The 21,542-nt window shown below is 44.4% G+C and overlaps 1 protein-coding gene across 7 annotated transcripts in view; it reads left to right on the top strand.

Moving 5' to 3' along the window:
- The window catches only part of FOXN2 (forkhead box N2), a 134,487-nt gene that overhangs the window by 37,050 nt on the left and 75,895 nt on the right, over positions 1-21,542 (top strand). For 4 of the 7 annotated variants that reach the window (XM_033939425.1, XM_033939418.1, XM_033939421.1 and 1 more), the window contains exon 2: positions 7,837-7,997. The exons of the other annotated variants lie outside the window; for them this stretch is intronic. The gene's annotated coding sequence lies outside the window, so the exon portion shown is untranslated. The remainder of the gene's footprint in view (positions 1-7,836; positions 7,998-21,542) is intronic. 7 annotated transcript variants of the gene reach the window in all.

Raw genomic sequence — 21,542 nt, 5'->3', positions numbered from 1 at the left:
CTTTCTTGGGTACTCTCATTCAATAACATCCCTCCCATCGTGTAATTGTACCTCGGGTTTCTGCTTCCTACATGCTATACTTTACACTTCTCAACGTTGAACTTCATCTGCCATCTCGTCACCCATTCCCCTAGTTTGTCCAAGTCCCTTTGCAATTCTTCGCAGTCCTCCTTTGTCCGAGCTCCATTAAATAGTTTGGAGTCATCCGCAAATTTTATTATCTCACACTTCGTCCCTGTTTCTAGATCATTTATGAATATATTAAATAGCAGCGGCCTGAGCACCGAGCCCTGCGGACAACCACTCGTGACCTTCCTCCAGTCCGAGTAGTGGCCCTTCACCCCTACCCTCTGTTTCCTACCCTCTAACCAGTTTCTGATCCATCTATGCACGTCTCCGTCCACCCCATGGTTCTTCAGTTTCCGGAGTAGACGTTCATGAGGCACCTTGTCAAAGGCTTTCTGGAAATCTAGGTATATGATGTCTATGGGGTCTCATGGTGGCCAATCCAGGTCACTATTACCTGGCCAAAACACAAAGAGTAGCACTATTCCATGCTACTGATCCAGGGCAAGCAGTGGCTTCCCCCGTGTTTTTCTCAATAACGGACTACGGACTTTTCCTGCAGAAAATTGTGCAAAACTTTCTTAAAACCAGTTACTCTATCTGCTCTTACCACAACCAATGGCAACGCTTTCCAGAGCTTAACTATCCTCTGAATGAAAAAAGATTTCTTCTTATTGGTTTTGAAAGTATTTCCCTGTAACTTCATCAAGTGTCCCGTAGTCTTTGTTTGGTTTTTTTTTTTACGTCTGTTTTCCAAGCTGAAGGGCCCAACCCTTTTAGTCTTTCCCCGTATGAGTTCCATCCCCTTGCAAATACTCAGAAGATACAGTATTTAGCAAACAGAGCATATGGACAGCAGACTTGCAGCATTTCTGCTTGGGACTGATTAGAGAATGACACGGATACAAATTTTTCCCCATCCCCGCGGGATTCATTTTCCCGGTGAGTTCTTTTCCTGTCCCTGCCCAATTCCTGCAAGCTCTATCCTCAGCTGCACAAGCCTAAAAACACTTTAAAATCATAAGTGTTTGAGGATTGTGAATTTAAAGCAAAGCTTGCAGGAATGGGGCAGGGACAGCGACAAAACTTGCAGGGATGGGACAGGGAAATTGAGTTCCTGCGAGGACGGGGAAAAATTTGTCCCCGTGTCATTGTCTAGGACTGATGGCAGCAGGGTAGTCAAGAAGCAGAGAGAGGACTAATTTTGGACATTTTAAGGGACATGTCTACTACCTCTTGGGGACACACCAATGTGTCCTGATAAACTGGTTGAGAACCACTGCCCTAGGCTGAGCAGGAGTCCCTGTGGGGGTTTCCACTATCACATTTTCAATAGTGAGGAACAGGCATTCTCGCTGGGACTCCAGGGAATCTGCCTGTACCTAGCAATTGAAATGCATTTGGAGGACTCCTGCCCAGCTCAGAGGGATTGGTGGCTATTTGGGAAAGGGGGGGGGAAGGATTGGAATTTGATATACCACTTAATAGAAACATAGAAACATAGAAGATGACGGCAGAAAAGGGCTACAGCCCATCAAGTCTGCCCACTCTGCTTACCCACCCCCTATCTATGTCCTAATGACCCAATTTCCTTATCTTGACCCTCGTAGGGATCCCACATGGGTATCCCATTTATTCTTAAAGTCTGGCACGCTGTCTGCCTCGATCACCTGCACTGGAAGCTTGTTCCAATGATCAACCACTCTCTCTGTGAAGAAATACTTTCTGGTGTCGCCATGAAATTTTCCGCCCCTGAGTTTGAGCGGGTGCCCTCTTGTGGCCGAGAGTCCCTTGAGAAAGAAAATATCATCTTCCACTTCGACACGTCATAGAAACATAGAAAGATGACGGCAGAAAAGGGCTATAGCCCATCAAGTCTGCCCACTCTACTGACCCACCCCATTAAGTCTGAGTACTAATGACCTAGTTCCTTAACTCGACCCTCGTAAGGATCCTACTAGGGCATCCCATTTATTTTTAAAGTCAATAACGCTGGTGGCCTTGATCACCTGCTCTGGAAGCTTGTTCCAGTGATCTACAACCCTTTCTGTGAAGAAATACTTCCTTATGTCACTATCAAATTTCCCTCCTCTGAGTTTGAATGGATGTCCCCTTGTGACCGAGGGTCCTCTGAGAAAGAAGATGTCTTCATCCACCTCAACACGTCCCGTGATGTATTTAAATGTCTCAATCATGTCCCCCCTCTCCCTGCGCTCCTCTAGAGTGTAGAGCTGCAATTTGTTTAGTCTTTCTTCGTACGAGAGACCCTTGAGCCCCAAGATCATCCTAGTGGCCATCCGCTGAACCGACTCAACTCTAAGCACGTCCTTACGGTAATGTGGCCTCCAGAATTGCACACAGTATTCCAGATGAGGTCTCACCATGGTTCTGTACAGTGGCATTATGACTTCAGATTTGCGGCTAACGAAGCTTCTATTGATACATCCCATAAGTTGCCTTGCTTTGGATGAGGCCTTCTCCACTTGTTTGGCGGCCTTCATGTCTGCACTGATGATTACTCCCAAGTCTCTTTCTTCTGAAGTCCTAGCTAGTGTTTCTCCATTTAAGGTGTAAGGTTTGCATGGATTTCTGCCACCGAGATGCATAACCTTACATTTCCTAGCGTTGAAGCCCAGCTGCCATGTCGAGGACCAGTTTTCCAACGTAAGCAGATCCTGCGTCATACTATCCTGCAGATTGCTTTCACTTACTATATTACATAGTTTGGCGTCATCAGCGAATAGAGTTACTTTACCCTGAAGCCCTTGGGTCAAGTCCCTTATGAATATGTTAAAAAGGAGTGGACCCAGGACCGAGCCCTGTGGCACTCCGCTGGTCACCTCTGATGTCTCAGAGAGGGTGCCGTTGACCACCACCCTCTGACGTCTTCCACTCAGCCACGTCCCGTGAGGTACTTAAATGTTTCGATCATGTCTCCCCTCTCCCTATGTTCTTCGAGAGTATAGAGCTGCAATTTGTTCAGTCTCTCTTCGTACGAGAGACCCTTGAGCCCCGAGATCATCCTGGTGGCCGTCCGCTGAACCGATTCAATTCTGCGCACATCTTTACTGTAATGTGGCCTCCAGAATTGCACACAGTACTCCAGATGAGGTCTCACCGTGGCCCTGTACAACGGCATTATGACTTCAAGCTTTCGGCTGACAAGGTATATTAAGCAGTTTACAATCAGGTACTCGAGCATTTTCTCTCAGCGGGCTCACAGTCTATCTAATGTACCTGGTGCAATGGAGGATTAAGTGACTTGCTCAGAGTCGCAAGGAGCAGCATGGGGTTTGAACCCACAATCTCAAGGTAACTCTAACCCAGTGGTCTCAAACTCGCAGCCCGGGGAGCCACATGCAGGCCACCAAGTACTATTTTGAGGCCCTCGGTATGTTTATCAAAACCACAAAAGTAAAATAAAACAGTTTCTTGATCATATGTCTCTTTAGCTATAAATTACAATATTATTATTAAGACTTAGCCAAAAGGAAAGATTTATAAACTATAAAGAGTTTTACCTCATGCAAAATTGTCATTTCTTTAATAACTCTTTTTCCTGAGGCCCTCCAAGTACCTACAAATCCAAAATGTGGCCCCTTTGCCACACCAGCTAAGCCCTGTACATAGGACAGCTGATGATAGTATACACTGTGTTAACCTTAACAGCTTGAACTTAATTCTTAATTTCTTTTTTTTTTTTTAACATTACCTAGCATCCTAATCACAGTATTCTGTAATGTTTGTAATTGTTTTAAATTAAATTTGAAATATTTATGTATAGCTGATATTATCGTAATCTAATTGTGAGATCAGGACTGGAGCGCATGAATCAAATGTATGTAGACTAGATTCATCAAAGTAGTGCCTCACTGATCTTGGTTCTCAAAGGGAATAAAACCCCTTTTTTTAATTTTATTTTTATTACACTCGAGATTTGTTCATTGAAAGTTGGGTTAGAATCAGTGATGACACCTAAATGTTTTAAAACTGTCCATTGAAGGATAGGTATTTCCCTGACTCGGAAAAGGTTTTCGGTCTTAACAGCTGGTTCTCCAAGGACAAGCAGGCATAATATTTTCACGTGTGGATGATGTCATCCGATGGAGGTCATGGTGCAGACACTGTCAAGTGTAGTATTACTTTAAATCTTAGAAATGGTGCCCCCGGGTGCCTTTCCACCCAATGTTGTAGCATAGAACCATCAGTCTCTATTTTTCCACAGAGTAGAGAAGTTCCATTGTCAGTCTCTCCTCAGTGTGTCAAAACCTTCTTTGCCTTTTGGTGCCTTCCTTTGTTGGGGGGGGAGGGGGTTCTTATTTTACTTTATATTTTATCCTTTCTATTTTCATATTAAGTCATTTAAAAAAAATTTATTTTCGAGTTCATAGCTTTGGGCCTCCAGTTTTCAGTATATCAAGTACTTCAGGTTGCTGAGCCATTGAGCCTTTGCATTGGCCATTTTATGTCATAAAGGGTGCCGAACGGCTTTTAGAGCTGTACTTGGCGCAATAGGACCATTTCAGGTCTTCACCCCTTTAATGGGTCTGTTCATGCTTGGGCCTTGAGTACTGGGACATTCAGAGTGATTTCTGCTTATACAAAAGAGATCCCTTTAAAGCCTGCAGAAACCAGTGTACTAAAACCTTTTACATCTGTATGGACTTTGGGCATAGCAGGGGTAGCATCAACAGAATTTGACCTGTGGCTTCCTTAGTTCTTAACCTGCTGCTCTAACCACTAGGCTGTACCACCACATCTGCATATCTTCCACATAATTTGGGTACTCCACCTGAATTGATGGGAGGAAAAGCAGCATAGAGATTGCAGAGGTCCCACCATTTTCTTCCTCTTCAAGCCGGTCTCCTTCCTTGCAGTCTATCCTAGCACCACTCATGAAACAGCTCATTTCTTCTTGCACTGCATGTTCTAGGTTTGAGCTGCTTGATACCAGCTGTTATGCTGTTCTTATGCTCTATCTCTTGAGAAAATCACAGGAATTACAGGCGCTGTATGGCTTTCTTACAGCGAGCTGTGCGGTGCCAAGGCATTAGCTTGGGTCGTGCTGGCTATGGGAAGGAAAAGGGACAAGGCGGGCCAATTGAGGGAATTGCTGGTTAGGGGAGAGAGATTGGTGAGGAGTAGGAAATATGGTCAGGCAGAAAGGGATGGGGGATGAGTGATTTATTGCCCTTTTGGTTAGGGCTTTTGATTCTTGGGGGTTATAATTTTGTAGTCTGTGGGAGCCTAAGAGGAGCGTGGAGGTTGCTGGCATTTATGGCAGCAACTGTGAACATGGCTGTGGGTGATGCCACAAATTTTGACAGCTGCAAGGAGTCATTGCTGTCAGCAGCTTGTAACTGGCAAGTTAAAAATAACATGCTACTTTGTGGAAAAATAACTTGATATTATTGGTCATATTAGTGATTTTATATTAAGTATAAATACTTGTCTTATGCGTGTATGTGATTATATACTGTATATGTAAAACCCAATCGCAGTGTATATCAGCATTGGAATTTACAGCTATGTGTAGGCTTGTTTTTATATATAAAAAACCCCCACAAACCTACACAAGCAAGGGAGCAGTTTTTTAGTATGTATATATATATATAAAACTGTATGCGTCTTATCCCTTAATTTAAGTTTCAAATTTATTGAGGCTTGATATACTGCTTTAATTACCAACACGGTTAACATCATACCAAATTAAAAATTTAAGTAAAAATGGGGAAATGAAAATACAAACCACACAATACTACCAACGAGACATGGTACAAAAGGGAGATGGGTGGGATTACATTACTTAAAAATAAAGAGAAAGGGGGTGTCTGGAATATGCCTTACGTTTGAGTCTCGTATGCGTTTAACCTTATGTCTAAATCTCATAGGCATAGATATCAAGTTTTAAGGCTGGACTTGAAGTTATTGGAGTTAGTGTCCTGTCTCAGGGCAATGGGGACGACGTTCCATAATGTGGGTGCAGCTACTGAATAGATAGTCTTGTGTGTTGTATCGAAGAATAGTTGTCGAACAGAGGGGACTGTTTCATAGCGTTGATTCACCATTCTGAACAAATGGGTTATCCCTTCCTGCCTGCAGAAAGAGGTAGAGAAAAATACTGGACTCCTCGAGGGGGTACCACAGCTTATCTGATGATGTTACTGGTTCAATTCAGCATTTTCTCTACCTCCGCCTACTGGTAGGGAGGGATAATCCATTTGTGTAGAACGGTGACCTGACTAAAGAAAAGAAAATGATCAGATAAGGCATAATTTCTCCTTAGCACATGCCATTAAAGGATTACCACGGGAACATTTTTGTAGGTGGTGTGGGCTCATGCGGTAATCCTGCACCAACTAGTTAGTGTGGTAATGTGACTAGTGCAGGAATGCCTATTCTCCACTCCCAGATATGCCCCCTCCAACAAAAATTTTTAAAATATTTTGTAGTGCATGGTTAGTGCATGCAGATTTGGAACTTGCGGCAGGACGCCTGAGCGTGTCATATAGCAAGCCATTTTAAGATGTAATAAGCACGCACTAGTGCTTACTGCAGCTTAATAAAAGGGCCCCTAAAAAATACTATAGTGTGCAGAATTCTTCCTGGAGTAAAATTATAGGCTCTGCTGGTCTTGATCCCACCCTGAAAATCAGGAAGTAACTTCAGAGGGGGGTGGGATCGAAACCGGCAGAGCCTTTAGTGACTTGGCAAGAGAGAAGTGCCCCCGCCGCATCTGGCTTCATTATTGCCAGCTGGTTTAGTAGGATTGGGACAGGACCGAAGGCAGGGATGCTTACAATCTGGATGCGCTGCTGACTCCTCACTCCTCCTGGCGGCCGGCAAACAGCATGGAGGACTGTTGCGGTGGCCGCCCAGAGGAATCGGCTACTTGCCTCGCATGTAGGGCCTGTCCCTGACCCGCGACTCCATTCCCCACAGCCCAGTAGGCTTAAATTTGGATATTTTTTAAAAAACTATAGTAGTAGATTTAAATATAAACAGAGATTCCCTTTTTTGGGCCATTTTTTTGGCCATACATCTCAGTTTATATTCAAGTATATACGGTACATCCAAAATTAGGAACGTGACAAAGTACGAGGACCCTTTTTTTTTTTTAAAAAAAAAGTAAATTCCAACTTGCTGGAACAAAGAAACTGGACTTATGTAAAAAAAGTTTTGCTAGTTCAACAGCTCTTGGAAAAACAATTGCTGGTGGTGTTTTTATTCCTTGTTTTTGCAAAAAGATAGAGACAGTAAGAGAACATGGGTTTGAATCTTTTGGAGTTTAGCATTTCACAGCAGGTGGCCAAGCAATTTACTGGGATGACTTGAAGCTGTTTGAAAATCTCCCTGTTTTTATTAATCTTTCCTCACATAATTAAAAAAAAGAAGCGTTAAATCTTGTATCAAGGAGAGAGAAATCAGTAAGCACTCATTTTTAAATCTTGACACTGTACCAATAAATATATTAATATAAGCACTGTTTTAGATGTGTGTGCTGTGAAATATAAAAAGTGTCTGCAAATTTAAAAAAAAAATCAGGCTGGCTTCCATATTCTCTGCTATAAACATGATAGGGGAATCCCTAGTGAAAACATACCTGTGGTGTTGACTCAGTAGCTCCTTGGTAAACACTGTGGTGCACTCTGACATTAATCTCTTGAACGGTCGGGAGCTGAACCTCTCTTGGTATCTACTGCAGTACCTGGGACCTAGAAATTGCTATAATACAAGATGTTGTTTATTTTTTGTTTTGTTTTTAACAAGGACAAAGCGGATTGCTAAAATCCAGTGCCTGCTACTAGGCCCCAGTAGAAGAGCCACCACCAGGGATAGAACTGGGACTGGAATGGGGGTGAAGGAGCTGCTGCTACGGGGGAAAAAGCCAGAACGCAGGAGCACCCACTTGGCTGCAGAGGGAAAAAAAAGTGAGCACAGAGAGCATCAAAACAAAGAAGCAAAAATATATCGCTCTAAAGATCCCATGCTATTGTAAATACACATCCTTTTAAATATGATTTACTAGAATAAAGTAGTAATTGAATAAGCCCTATTTGTGAATTTGCCCATGTTTATGTAAGCATTTAAATGTGTATCTCACACAAAGAAAACACAATTTTAGTAAGGTAGTATTTCCGTGTGTGTTGTGGTGTGGGTGGGGCCTAGAAATAGTTTCAAGTTTAATAAAATTTTGATTAAAACGCATTATCATAAGTTCAATGCAATGTACACATTTAAAAGAAAGGGAGTGACAAACAGAATATTTGAGGGGATTAAAAGACTTTAATACAGACAAATAAGCAGTGACAGGAGCAAAAGGGGAGTGGGAGGAACTATAATGCGTAAAGAAAAGGAGAACAGAAAAGGGAATAACAGTAGGTTAAAACACATAATTTAGTGGCCTTGTAGCTTTTAAAGTTCGAATGCAACTTTAAAAAGAAAGCATTTAAGATTTCCTTTAAATCTATCTAGATTACCGTATTTCCCCTTATATAGGCTGCCCCTCTGCATAGGCTGCACCCATGTATAGGCCTATGTTTAAAAACCAGAAGATAAGCTGCCCCATGGTATTAGTTGCGGCTTATCTTCCGGTACCTCCCTTGCCTTTTAAAATCTCTCTCCCCCCCCCTCCAACCCCGATACCTTTTTCGGAGCCCCCTGGATGGCGGACGGCAAATCTCCAGCGTTGCAGGGCAGCCGTGATCTCTTCAGCATCTGGCCTGCCCGTGCACCGCTCGCTGAATGGCCATAATCGGCTCTCGCGGGACTCGCAAGAACTGACAGCAAGCAGTGTGGGGGTTCAGGCCAGATGCCCTGCACCGCTGGAAATCCGCCGTCTGATACGGGGGTTGGGGGAATGATTAAAATTTCCCTGTTAGGACTTACTACAAAAATACTCTACCATCTTGATCATTACCAGTCCGTACTGCTTATTTCCTTAGACCTCTCCTCTGCTTTCGATACCATTGACCACAACCTGTTACTAACGCGACTTCATGAAATCAGTTTATCTGACCAAGTTATGGACTGATTTGTTTATTTTTCAGACAGATCATTCAAGGTCATTTTCAACGGCGCATTGTCTGAACCTTTTACCAATAAACATGGAATCCCGCAAGGTTCCATCTTGTCATCGTTGCTTTTTAACATTTTTATGCCGCTTTATGTTGCTATTTAACATCTTTATGCCCTTCTTACGGTAGGCCAATCTATTGGCTTTACTACATTTGCGTATACTGATGATGTGCAATTAATTCATCCCATTGATCTTAACAATATAGAGGAGGTTGTATCCATAAATTACAAAAAAATTAAAACATGATTAGACTCAAACTGTCTCTTAACATCAACAAATTGAAACTTAATATTTTTCTTTTCAAAGAAGGAATCACTCTTCAGGCTCCCCTGAAGTTTGAATCGCTCCCTATCAAAATTGTGGCACCAAGAAATATGATCATGTCTCACCCCTCCTGTTCAGCGCACATTGGTTACCCACTGAACGTAGAATTAGTTATAAAATCTTACTTTCAACCTTTATAACACGTTTAAATAATCAACCTGAGTTCATTAACAGACTTTTAATTCTTTAAAATCGCTTCACTCAATGTCACAAAATTTCCTCGTCATACCTTCATTAAAATTAATCAACACGTGTTCCAATAGTTTTGCTGTCACTGTCCCTACTCTCTGGAATTCACTGCCCAATCATTTGCATAGTGAATCCGAAATAAAACAATTCAAATCAAAATTAAAAACATTTTTGTTCAAGGATGCCTTTGGACAATAACTCTTAAGGACAAAAACAAATTTTATCACTTTTTACCCTAACCTATTGTTCTTTCTTTTTTTGTTTTGCTTTTTCTTTCTCAATTGTAGTTCTTCCCTTTCCTATTGTTTGAAGTAAGTTCATATGTCTTAAGTGTTTTACTAAGTCACTTTGGTTTTGTCTAGTATCACTGATTTTTAATCTGTTTTTATGTAAATTTTATATTGTATATCGCTTAGAAACCTGATTAAGTGGTTTAAAATTTTTTTAATAAACTTGAAACTTTATATATGCCGCCCCATAAAACTAGGCTGCGCCCCATACACGAGTTTGTAAAACCCATGTATAGGCCGCGGCCTATATATGGGGAAATACAGTAGTTTCTTCTCTCAAATGTGCAGGCAATGAGTTCCATATGTGGGGAGCCGTCACAGAAAATATCCCGTCGAGTGTTAATAGTTCTTAAGGAAGGAACTGAGAGTAAATGTTTAGCCTCGGATCTTAATGATCTAGATCAGTGGTCTCAAACTCGCAGCCCGCCAGGTACTATTTTGAGGCCCTCGGTATGTTTATCATAATCACAAAAGTAAAATAAAACAGTTTCTTGATCATATGTCTCTTTAGCTATAAATGACAATATTATTATTAAGACTTAGCCAAAAGGAAAGATTTATAAACTATAAAGAGTTTTAACTCATGCAAAATTGTCATTTCTTTAATAACTCTTTTTCTGAGGCCCCCCAAGTACCTACAAATCCAAAATGTGGCCCTGCAAAAGGTTTGAGTTTGAGACCACTGATCTAGATGGAGCAATGAGGAAGTGAGTATTCTTTCCAGAAATGAAAGTGCTTTTTGACATTTTTGGAAGAAGACTTTACATCCATGAAATCAATGTTGAGATATACACCAGCTCCCAGGGATGTCTGGGTATAATAAAGGTGCTCTGTTTGGAAAGCCCTCTACTAGAGGGGTTAGGGGAGGTTGCTTCTCTTAATCCCACGGTGTTTTAACCCATGAAGTCAATAGTACCATATGATTGCAGGCTCAGTACCTAATTGTTTGAACGTTGATGTGTAGGATTCCCAAAATGACTACACAGGCATCTGTTCGTCGACACAGTACATGCTTGTGTCCTGAATATGTATTTAAGTGCCATGTTGGTGTATTGCCCCCATTTGATGTTTTAGACTAGTTCTCACAAACATTTTTAGCTCCGGTATCCTAACGGAGCAAATGATTTTTCGCGGCACACACAGAGGACACGTGGCTCCGCCCTATAACTTCATCATTTGGATTTCTAGTGACACAGCCGGTTTGATCTCTTCCAGAATTGATTTGTTAGTTTTTTTGGCGGTCCACGGCATGCATAAAATCCTTCTCCAACACCAAAAAAATAGTAGTGCATTATTGTAATCTTTTTTTTTTTTTTTTTCCTCCTCCCAGCTAGCAGCTGAGAATACAGTGTTCCATTGTGACGTACAAGTCCTGAACACAGGATTGTATTCTTTATATTGATATTCAGAGGACAAATGTAGCTGTGTTGATTGCAGACTTCTGCAAACTCTGCCAAGCTGCAGCATTGGTACAATAATATATTTCACAAAAAGCAAACCACTTGCTAGAAACACTTCTTATGTGTAAAGTTTGCAAAACAATAGACTGTTTGAACAAAATATACCATACAATAGCTGGTGCATGATGAGATTATAAAAAGTTTTCAAGTATAACATGAAAAGGAACAGCAGGCAGCAGATGACACACGATGATTAAATAATGGACAAGGTAAAAACTAAAAGGCGTTTTGAGTGTAATTGTGGTACTGTATCCTTCAAAGTGTTCTGTGTCTTAACTGGTAACTCTGGGGAAAAGATCTCTCCTTGCCTTCACAGTATTCAAGCAGAGATGGAGACACGCTGTCTCGAAAGCAGATGTAATGCACAAACAAAAGAAATCTATTTTGGTAGCGAACCTATGCCAGCAAATTGGACTCATACAATAGATTTCAGGTATATAATGAGGTGTGCGTTGGTTTGCACTGAAAAATTATGCAGGCCAGCAATAATTAAGGCGCGTTTGGCATGATGGATGGGTCATGCCACCGACTCATGGCAACATACAGTGAGGAATCCACCCTGTGATGTTTCATGGCAGAGTACAGGAGTGGTTTGCCATTGCCTTCTCCTGCGCAGTTTGCGGCTCCACTATGTCACTACTGCCCAACAAAGGGCCCCTCAGCCTACAGCACCTGCTATTCCCGGGCGGTCTCCCATCCAGGGACTAGCCAGGCCTGGCCTTGCTTAGCTTCTGATAGTAAGAGCAGGCCTACTCAGAGCTGCCAGGCTGTAGGCTTCATTTGGCACATTAGGTAGGTGAAAATAACAAAATTTAGGCAATGATACCTTTTTTAAAAAAAATATATACTTATTGCACCTTCTTGTTGCATCATCTCATTTGGCAATCAACCACTAGTGGTACTTTTTTGATGGGTCAGGGGTGCCAGGTTGTCAGGGGTTGAAACTAACTACTTGGATTGGAACTTCTATGTGTTGTAATGTATTTATTTTATTATTTATTTTAGTCATTTATATACTGCCTATTAATTGTCTTAGTGGTTTACATTCAGGTACTCAGTTATTTGTCCCAATGGGCTCACAATCTATCTAACATACCTGGGGCAGTGGAGGATTGAGTGACTTGCCCAGGGTCACAATGAGCAGCGCGGGATTTGAGCCCACAACCTCAGGGTGCTGAGGCTGTAGCTCTAACCACTAGGCCACTCCTTCCTTCCAGATGCTGTATGGGTGTCCAAATATGTTTTGGGGGTTTTTCCTCTAGACACAGCAAGAGTCACTCAAAGAAAAAAATCAGTTTTTATTGCTTAGAGCTAGGGCCCAACAAACAGGGTCCAATTCTATAAGAACACAAAGAGTTGCTGTACTGGGACAGACCAAAGGTCCATCAAGACCAGCATCCTGTTTTCCAACTCTGGTCCCAAATACCTATCTAGATCAGTGTTTTTCAACCTTTTTTGGGCAAAGGCACACTTGTTTCATGAAAAAAATCACGAGGCACACCACCATTAGAAAATGTTAAAAAATTTAACTCTGTGCATATATTGACTATATATAAAGTAATTCTCTTGAATAGGAATCAAATAAACACAAAGAAAGTATTTTATAATTACTTTATTATGAAATATTAAGTAAACAGAACAGTGAAAAATTATAAAATACTTTATTCAGTGCGAAACCTGGGCCTGTTTGGCTGAACACAAAGCTGATATTCTGGCTGGAATTGAAGAAAGACATACACGTAGCTCTTCGTCAACAGCCGTTCCCTTCACCGCCCCGTCACCGCCATCCCTTTCACCGCCCCGTCACCGCCACTGCCATCCCATTCACCGCCCCGTCACCGTCCCCGCTGCATCCATATAAGCCTTAGTACTGTAATATTTAGCTTATTCCTTTCTTATAAATCAAAGTTCCTGCTGCTGAACTAGAGAAAGAGATGTTCAGCTGGCAGGGCTTTGTTTATAAATTTTTATCAACACAACTAATATACTATTTTATCCTAAAGCAAAAAATAAATAAATAAATATAATTTTTTTTTCTACCTTTGTTGTCTGGTTTCTGCTTTCCACATCTTCTCATTCAATTCCTTCCATCCACTGTGTGTCTTCTCTCTACGTCTTCCATTTGCTGTTACTGTGCCTCTCCCTTCACCCCCCCCCCCAATTGGTCTAGCACCCATCTTCTTCCCTCCGCTCCCCCATAGTCTGGCATCTGTCTTCTTCCCACTCTGTCTTCCACATTTCCCTTCGGGGTCTGTTCCTCTCCACCCTCCTTCAATGTCTGTCCTATTCCTTTCCACCACCACCCTTCCCTCCCTCCTTTACCATCTGTTCCTTTCTACCTTCAGCTCCTCTCACGTGGCTTATCTATCTACCTTCCTCCCTCTTATTTTCATGGCACGTTACAATGTAATTTGTGCAAGCCACTGGAGCCTGCGAGCTCGGTCCCTGTCCCATCCCCACAAACCATCTCGCTTCTGTGCTCCTATTTTCTCCATTTCTAATATCTCCCCTATGTATCTGTCATTTGCCCCCCCCCCTGTGTCCATATACCATCCTCATGGCATGTCCCCTTTATGTCTCTGTCCCTATGCCCCATGCACATAATTTCCCCTCTTTCTGTTACCTTCCTGTGTCCAGATTTCCCCTATCTTCCTCTTCCATACCAGTGTGTCTCTTCTTTTCAACCCCATCTAGCTTTTTTCCCTCTTTCTTCCCCCCCCCCCTGCTTCTAGCACCTGGCTCACCTGCCTGTCCTTCCCTTTCTGTCCTGCTGTGGGTTTTTCTTTCCGTCTTCATCCCCTTGGCCCAGAATCCTTTTCCCTTTCACTCCCTCCTTCTAATTTGAGCTGGGAACACGAGCGATCGCACGGTCCCCGCAGCCACCACTCGCCTGCCCAATCGATCCTACTGTTTAGCTAGCTCTCTCCCTTCGCCTCACCTTAGTTTGTAGGTTTTGTTTTTCGGCGACATGCACGCTTTCCCAAAGAGCCGCGCACGCGCGGCTGCTCAGTGTTCAATCTTCTGCTCTGCTGCAACTTCCTGTTTCCGGTTGCGTCAGAGCAGAAAATCGAAACTGAACAGCAGCGGGGACCGGGGGAGTCTCATGGGAGCGCGTGCGGGACCCGGCCTGAGGCCTAATCAGTGTCTGCACCGTACGGCACACCAGGCAACATCTCGCGGCACACTAGTGTGCCGCGGAACAGCGGTTGAAAAACACTGATCTAGATCCCAAGTATAAAAACAGATTTTATGCTGTTTATCCTAGGAATAAGCAGTGAATTTCTCCAAGCCATCTTAATAATGGTCTATGGACTTCTCATTTAGGACATTATACCAACCTTTTTTTTTAAACCTCACTAAGCTAACTGATTTCACCACTTTCTCCAGCAACGAATTGGTTGAAGTTGTTCAGGGCGGTCAACAACGTGTTCTTTGCGACTCCGTTGGCTCTCCCGCTGACGTCACTTCCAGGTGCCGCAAAGAGGGAGAGCCGACGGGGTTGCGAGGAGCACTTTGTTGACTACCGTGAGAAACAACTTCAACTAGAAGTACAAGGGAAAGGGGGGGAGGCATGTATGGCAGGCAGGAACGGGGATGGAGTGGGGGTGGGGCACCTCTCACCCTCGCTAAGTAAAGGTTTTTGAATAAAAGACCTTGTTTACATTTAAAAAAAAAAAAAAAACAACTTTCAGAATTCAAAACTGATGGCTGCCAAAGTTCATGATCTTCAATATGTTGAATTAGCCTTTCTACCTTTTGTCACCTGGGGGGCCTTGACTTTACAGTCCGTTCGGTTCCTGAAAATGTTTGAACTGCAAAATCGCAAATTGCGAAATGTTGAGTCTATGGGGAAAATAGAGGTTAGGTTCTATCAGTACACATTGCGCCTCAGAACCGTGGAAAGTGAACAGTGGTTCTTACTAGGAAATTAAGGTTAGGTTCCTGCCTGGGACAGCACTTTGAAGTACCTGTAATTCACTCTCCAGGCACTTGGGGACCTTATCTGGAAGCAAAGCCTGACCACGTGGTGGGAGTGAAAATAAAAAAAGCTGTTTTTCTTTTAAGCGCCGGTCCATGAATATGTGAACACAGTGGCGTGAATGGGGAATCTTGATTGCAGTTGGTGCAACTGCAGATAGGCGACATTGTGCATAGTGAAAGCGCAAATAACAAGAACAGACTGTATGTACATATTTATATGATGATCGCACTTCTCCATTTCAACACTTACTGCTCTTTTATGAAATTGTTTAATTGAGTATTGCGGCAGGAGAACAGGAGTCATTGACCCTATCCTGCAGGTGGGGGGCGCTGTAGAAAAATCTTGGTCTCTTGTTTTCATGCTGGCTAGTGAGGATCCCTTTATATAAAGTTCACGAAAGCCTGAGCAAGAAGGTTTCATTTATTTGTTCCTTTTCCCCTTCCCCTGTTGGATCATTGCATCTGAAATTGAAGTTTTCTACGCCAAAAATGGAAACTTGAGGCACAGATTTAAAATTCTGAAGAGTTTATTTGTCAGATAAACCTCATTGCAATTATTGTCTTTTGTTTTCTTCACAGTTTGCTTCCTTAGAATATGTGCACTGCTTTATTGCTGAAAAGCTGTATAGGAAATACCGTATTTTCGCGGATATAACGCGCGCGTTATACGCGTTTTTACCTACCGCGCATACCCCTCGCGCGTTATACAAAAGTTTTTCTACATAGTTCCCACCCCGCCCGACGCCCGATTCACCCCCTTCCCCCAGCAGGACCGCTCGCACCCCCACCCCGAACGACCGCTCGCACGCGCTCCCACCCGCACCCGCGATCGGAGCAAGAGGGAGCCCAAGCCCTCTTGCCCGGCCGACTCCCCGACAATATCGGGCCAGGAGGGAGCCCAAACCCTCCTGGCCACGGCGACCCCCTACCCCCACCCCGCACTACATTACGGGCAGGAGGGATCCCAGGCCCTCCTGCCCTCGACGCAAACCCCCCTCCCTCCCTCCAACGACCGCCCCCCCCAAGATCCTCCGACCGCCCCCCCAGCCGACCCACGACCCCCCTGGCCTACCCCCACGACACCCCCACCCCCCTTCCCCGTACCTTTGCTAGTTGGCCGGACAGACGGGAGCCAAACCCGCCTGTCCGGCAGGCAGCCAACGACGGAATGAGGCCGGATTGGCCCATCCGTCCCAAAGCTCCGCCTACTGGTGGGGCCTAAGGCGCGTGGGCCAATCAGAATAGGCCCTGGAGCCTTAGGTCCCACCTGGGGGCGTGGCCTGAGGCACATGGGCCCAACCCGACCATGTGCCTCAGGCCGCGCCCCCAGGTGGGACCTAAGGCTCCAGGGCCTATTCTGATTGGCCCACGCGCCTTAGGCCCCACCAGTAGGCGGAGCTTTGGGACGGATGGGCCAATCCGGCCTCATTCCATCGTTGGCTGCCTGCCGGACAGGCGGGTTTGGCTCCCGTCTGTCCGGCCAACTAGCAAAGGTACGGGGAAGGGGGGTGGGGGTGTCGTGGGGGTCGGCCAGGGGGGTCGCGGGTCGGCTGGGGGGGCGGTCGGAGGTTCTTGGGGGGGGCGGTCGTTGGAGGGAGGGAGGGGGGTTTGCGTCGAGGGCAGGAGGGCCTGGGATCCCTCCTGCCCGTAATGTAGTGCGGGGTGGGGGGAGGGGGTCGCCGTGGCCAGGAGGGTTTGGGCTCCCTCCTGGCCCGATATTGTCGGGGAGTCGGCCGGGCAAGAGGGCTTGGGCTCCCTCTTGCTCCGATCGCGGGTGCGGGTGGGAGCGCGTGCGAGCGGTCGTTCGGGGTGGGGGTGCGAGCGGTCCTGCTGGGGGGGGGGTGAATCGGGCGTCGGGCGGGGTGGGGGTAGGGGGTCGCCGTGGCCAGGAGGGTTTGGGCTCCCTTCTGGCCCGATATTGTCGGGGAGTCGGCGGTCCTTCGGGGTGGGGGTGCGAGTGGTCCTGCCGGGGGGGGGCAGGGCAGGGCGGGTAAACGGAGAGTCGGGACAGCGCACGGAGAGTCGGGGAGGGCGAAAGGAGAGTCGGGGTGGCCAGAGGAGAGTCGGGGCGGGCGAAAGGAGAGTCGGGGTGGCCAGAGGAGAGTCGGGGCGGGCGAAAGGACAGTCGGGCAGCATGCGCGTTATACCCGTGAGCGCGGTATACAAAAGTTTTTATACATAATATTGTGGTTTCTGCGCGCTATACCCGTGTGCGCGTTTTACACGGGTGCGCGTTATATCCGCGAAAATACGGTATGTAACCTATTGGCTGAGCTGTGTTTATAGATAGCACACCTGCCGCTGCTTCTCTCCAAGCCCTCTGAATGCGGGGGCTGTTGCTATTGCATGTTTGCTCAGCACGCATACTCTGTGGCAAAGGTCTTCACTCATTTTTAAATCAGGGCCACTTTAGATCTAATGAGCTGAAGGAGAACTGCCAATACCTTTCCATGTGAGCTCACGACATTGATGACTAGTGTGTGTCAAATGACATCCACCCTACCAACCTGCCTTCAGACTGTTAATTGGGCCTTTCCAAATACATTCTGTTTGAACATAAGCATTGCCCCTGCCGGGTCAGACCAGGGGTCCATTGTGTACGGCAGTCCGCTCCCGCGGCGGCCCCCCAGGTCCATGACCTGTAAGTGCTCCTAACCTAAAACGTTCATACCCTATTCATTTAATATCCTGTAAAGTAACCCTCTATCTGTACCCTGCAATCCCCTTCTCTTCCAGGAAGTCATCCAGTCCCTTTTTGAACCCCAATAATGTACTCTGTCCTATCACCTCTCCTGGAAGTGCATTCCAGGTGTCCACCACCCTCTGAGTGAAGAAGAACCTCCTAGCATTCATTTTGAATCTGTCTCCTCAGTTTTTCTGAATGACCTCTTGTTTTTGTTGTCCCCGCTAGTCTGAAGAATCTGTCCCTCTCCACCTTCTCTATGCCTTTCATGATTTTATAAGTCTCTATCATGTCCCCTCTAAGTCTCCGCTTTTCCAGGGTAAATAGCCCCAGCTTCTCCAGCCTTTCAGCATATGAAAGGTTTTCCATGCTCTTTATCATCCTTGTTGCTCTCCTCTGGACCCTCTCGAGTATTGCCATATCCTTCTTAAGGTACGTCGACCAGTATGGGACACAGTATTCCAGATGTGGGAGCACCATTGCTCGATACAGTGGCAGGATATAACTTCCTTCGTTCTGGCAGTGATACCTTTTTTGATAATGCCCAACATTCTGTTCGCTTTCTTTGAGGCCGCTGCACATTGTGCCGCCGGCTTCATTGTTTTATCCACCAATACCCCCAGGTCTTTGCCTGTTGAGAAATGCCTTGTCTTTCAAGCTTGCGGCTCTTCCTCTCATGAACTTGGATAGAGAGGCAGAGCGATGATGAGGGCTGCCTTGGAGGTCTCTAAGGGCCGCCATTGGCTCCCGGGCCTTGTGTTGAAGAACACTGCTCTGTGGTGGGTTCATTGGGCTAAAACTGACCTTACTCACCCTTACACGATTTTTCCCCCATGCATTAAAAACCATTTGTACTGCTGCAGTAAAATGGCTGATTATTTTTTATTTTTGTTAATGACCATGTGCTAATTACATGTTGACTTTAGCAGGTGGGCATTAAAAATGAAAAAAATGATTCATTCGGTTTTCTATACCGTTCTCCCAGGGGAGCTCAGAACAGTTTACATGAATTTATTCAGGTACTCAAGCAGTTTTCCCTCTCTGTCCTGGCAGGCTCCCATCCATCTAATGTACCTGGGGTAATGGGGGGATTAAACCTGGGTTTTACTAAGCAGCATAAGAGCATTTTAGCTCAGGCCAGTGAGGGAAATGCTCCGATCATAGGAATTCAATGAGCATCAGATCATTTACCTTACCAGCTTGCAATAAAATGCTCTTATGCAGCTTAGTAAAAGGAGCCCTAAGTGACTTGCCCAGGGTCACAAGGAACAGCGTTGGGTTTGAGCCCACAACTTCAGGGTGCTGAGGCTGAAACAAATTTACGGCATGAGCACTTACCAACGCCTGTTTTATAGGCAGTAAAAGAACTGTATCGGCCGCCTAGGCAATCTAGATGCCTAACTTAATTTTTTTTTTTAAACGGCACAGATAATTGAAAGCACCATTAAAAAAACCTAATTTTAAATGATTAAAAACAAAATTAACTGCCAGGCACTTAAATCGGTAGGCACCTACTACTTCGATGTAGGCATCTACACCGAATCGTCTACCAGCAAGTTGGTGCGGTGTGGGGGGCAGAGTTTGGCATGGATTCAGTTAGGCATTGGTATGTTAAATCGAGAAAACCCTGGTTTTAATCAGGTTTCAGGTTTATTTAAAAATTTGATAGACCGCCTTATCGAAATTCAAAGCGGTTTTACATAATATATAAAAACAAAGAATAGAAAGGCATAAGTTAAAAACAAATTAAAGCAGACAATCAAACACACAGACAAACATTAACTTACCGAAACAAAATGAAAAAGGGAGGAAATACATTTGTGTAAAGAAAAAGAGAGGGAGAAGGAACAAAACAAAAGGGGGGGGGGGGAGAACAAAAAATAAATAATCTAGCACTTTGTAGAAAAGATGAAAATGAATAAGAAAAAGCAAGGAACGAAATTCCATTCCAGTCCTTAAAAGAACTATTATACTTCAAATGCGTCTTTAAAAAGAAAGGCCTTCAAGCTGGTGCTTAAGTTGCCTGCTTTTATTATTTATTTAAAACTTTTTTTTTTTTTTATACAGTTTACAAAAAAACCCAAACAGGATTACGTCAATTAAAACACACAAAAGATTAAAAACAAACCATATCGTAAAATCTACATAATTAAACAAATTTCCTCGCTGCAAATGTCGGCCGATAAGTCGTAAGAATACAATAGCAAATATGGTTACACGGATTCTTTTCTTCAAATGCCAACTACTAAGTCACAAAAATGCGGCAGCGATCAACTGAGTTTTTAACCTGTTTCTTAAATTGAAATCAGTTTACACACGGTCTTGGTTGAGCCCGCCAGAGCGTTCCACATTTTAACACCAGCAAATGCGGAAAGTCCATCGCTCTAGTGTCTGCATACTTTCCCTGCACTCTTGGAATTAATAGCTTTTGATTTTCAGATTGTATAGATCTATTAGGCTTATAAAGTACCACAACTTGTCGCAAAATGCCTTGGGGTTTGAAGGTAAATGGACCACAGAAACAACTTTATGTTCCACCCGAAATATAACCGGTATCCAATGTAATTGCTTCAGAATTGGCGTAATATGTGCCATCCTGTCAACTCCCTTCTACTTCAACTCAGCACCAGGGAGCCTCTACTTCTACGGGTTTTTCCTTCTCTGCTTACTCAGTCAAGGTTCCTTGCTACATCTCAACCTCCAGGCTCTACACTTAACAGCTTGGTACCTTTTTACCTAACAATCTCTCTACAATTTTCTCAGTCTGTACAGGATATTTTGGTAGCAGTGTTACGACCAGAAATGGACTAGATTTTCTGCTTGGTGTTCCTTGGCGTCTGTTTTGGATTATTTACTTCACTTATCACAGTCTGACCTCCAGTCTATATCTGTCCAAGTCCATCTCAGTGTGATTGCTGCTTTTCATCAGCCTCTTGATGGGAAACCCTGTCTGGACACCCTGTGGTTTCCCGCTTTATGAAAGGACTTTTTTAATGTTCATCCACCGCTCAAACCACCTCCAGTGGTCTGGGATCTCAATGTTGTCCTGGCTCAATTGATGAAGCCTCCATTTGAACCAATTGATAAGGCTCATCTCAAGTACCTTACTTGGAAAGTAGTTTTCCTGATTGCCCTCACGTCTGCTCGAAGAGTCAGTGAGTTACAAACTTTGATTGCGGATCCACCTTTCACAGTTTTCCACCATGACAAGGTGATCCTCTGCACTCATCCTAAATTCTTACCTAAAGTTGTTTCAGAATTTCACATCAATCAATCTATTGTTCTTCCAGTATTTTTTCCAAAGCCTCATTCTCACCCTGGAGAAGTGGCGCTCCATACTTTGGACTGTAAACGTGCCTTGGCTTTCTACTTGCAACGCACTCAACCTCACAGAACAGCCCCACAACTTTTCATCTCCTTCGATCCAAATAAGTTGGGGCATCCTGTCTCGAAGCGAACCATATCCAACT

The sequence above is a fragment of the Geotrypetes seraphini genome, chromosome 3 (genome assembly GCF_902459505.1).
Source record: "Geotrypetes seraphini chromosome 3, aGeoSer1.1, whole genome shotgun sequence".
NCBI classification, from domain to species: Eukaryota; Metazoa; Chordata; class Amphibia; order Gymnophiona; family Dermophiidae; genus Geotrypetes; species Geotrypetes seraphini.
Note: the sequence above shows the minus strand (reverse complement) of the source record. Positions and strands in the feature narration are given on the sequence as shown.